The sequence below is a fragment of the Jaculus jaculus genome, chromosome 1 (genome assembly GCF_020740685.1).
Source record: "Jaculus jaculus isolate mJacJac1 chromosome 1, mJacJac1.mat.Y.cur, whole genome shotgun sequence".
Taxonomy (NCBI): Eukaryota; Metazoa; Chordata; class Mammalia; order Rodentia; family Dipodidae; genus Jaculus; species Jaculus jaculus.
The window spans coordinates 103,979,023-103,980,575 of NC_059102.1; the positions used below are offsets into that span (position 1 = coordinate 103,979,023).

Consider the following 1,553-nt stretch of genomic DNA (forward strand, 5'->3'; position numbering starts at 1 on the left):
TGGAATTGCTACTGGTAAGTTGCCATACTGCTTTAAATGTAACTCTCGTGCAGGTCATCATTTACACACACAACATGAATGTGGGCTGGTCGTGGTGGCGCACGCCTTTAATCCCAGCACTTGGGAGACAGAGGTAGGAGGATCACCATGAGTTTAAGGCCACCCTGAAACTACATAGTGAATTCCAGGTCAGCCTGGGCCACAACAAAACCCTACCTCAAAAACAAAAAGAAAAAACTTAGGACTGCAGAAATGGCTGAGCAGTTAAGGAACTTCCCTGCAAAGCCAAAGGACCTAGTTTTGATTTCCCAGGAACCACATAAGCCAAATGCACGGGGGGGGGGGGGGGGGGGGGGGGGGGGGGGTGCTTGCATCTGGAGTTCATCTGCCAGTGGCTGTAGGCCCCAGCATGCTCATTCTCTATTGCCTCTCTCTCTCCTTTTTTAAAAATAAAATGAACATAAAAGGGACTATGTGGAAGATGTGGATCTGCAGGAGTGAGGCCCTGGTGTACCCACTCTGTCTACCTCTCTTTTCTCTCTCTTTCCTCTTGCAAATAAACAAAATATTAACCCCTGTATTCAAAAGTGATCACTGGCCTAATCACTGTGCCCTGATCATTGATACTGCTGGAAGAGGATGCAGAAAGCTTTTTCCCTGTGTTTGGAAGGTCCACTCCTATCCTTGCCAGACCCTGGTGCTTAGTACATGACTTCTCAAAAAAAAATTAAAAAGCTAGGCATGGTGGCACACACCTTTAATCTCAGCACTCAAGAGGCAGAGGTAGCAGAATCACAATGAGTTCAAGGCCACTCTGACACTACATTGTGAATTCCAGATCAGCCTGAGCTAAAGTGAGACCCTACTTCTCAAAACCAAAAAAAATAAATTAAATTTAAAAAAAATCTTGTTCCTGAGTTGGGCATGGCGGTTCACACCTTTAATCCCAGCATTTGGAAGACAGAGAGGTGGAGGATTGCTGTGAATTCGAGGCCAGCCTGAAAATAGTGAATTCCAGGTCAGCCTAGGCTAGAGTGAGACCCTACCATGAAAAACCCAAAAATAAGTAACAAATAAATACTTAAACTCAACTCAAAAAAATTTTTTTTGGTTATTCAAGGTAGGGTCTTGCTATATAGCCCAGGATAACCTGGTATTAGTTGTAGGTTGGTCTCAAACTCAGAGTGATCCTTCTACCTACTTCACTATCTCCCAGGTGCTAGGATTAAAGGTGTGTACCCCCATGCCTGGCTGCAAATAAATTTTTTTTAATTATTTATTTATTTATTTGAGAGCAACAGACACAGAGAGAAAGACAGATAGAGGGAGAGAGAGAGAATGGGCGCGCCAGGGCTTCCAGCCTCTGCAAACGAACTCCAGACGCGTGCGCCCCCTTGTGCATCTGGCTAACGTGGGACCTGGGGAACCGAGCCTCGAACCGGGGTCCTTAGGCTTCACAGGCAAGTGCTTAACCACTAAGCCATCTCTCCAGCCCTGCAAATAACTTTTTTAAAAAGACAAATCAGGGGCTGGAGAGATGGCTTAGCGGTTGC

General features: G+C 45.7%; 1 non-coding gene across 1 annotated transcript; it reads left to right on the forward strand.

Annotated features, from left to right (window-relative positions):
* The first annotated feature begins 573 nt into the window (after positions 1-573).
* LOC123458381 lies at positions 574-709 on the forward strand. Its single transcript, XR_006635640.1, has one exon. It is a non-coding gene; the product is annotated as a small nucleolar RNA SNORA71 (small nucleolar RNA).
* The last annotated feature ends 844 nt before the right edge of the window (positions 710-1,553 follow it).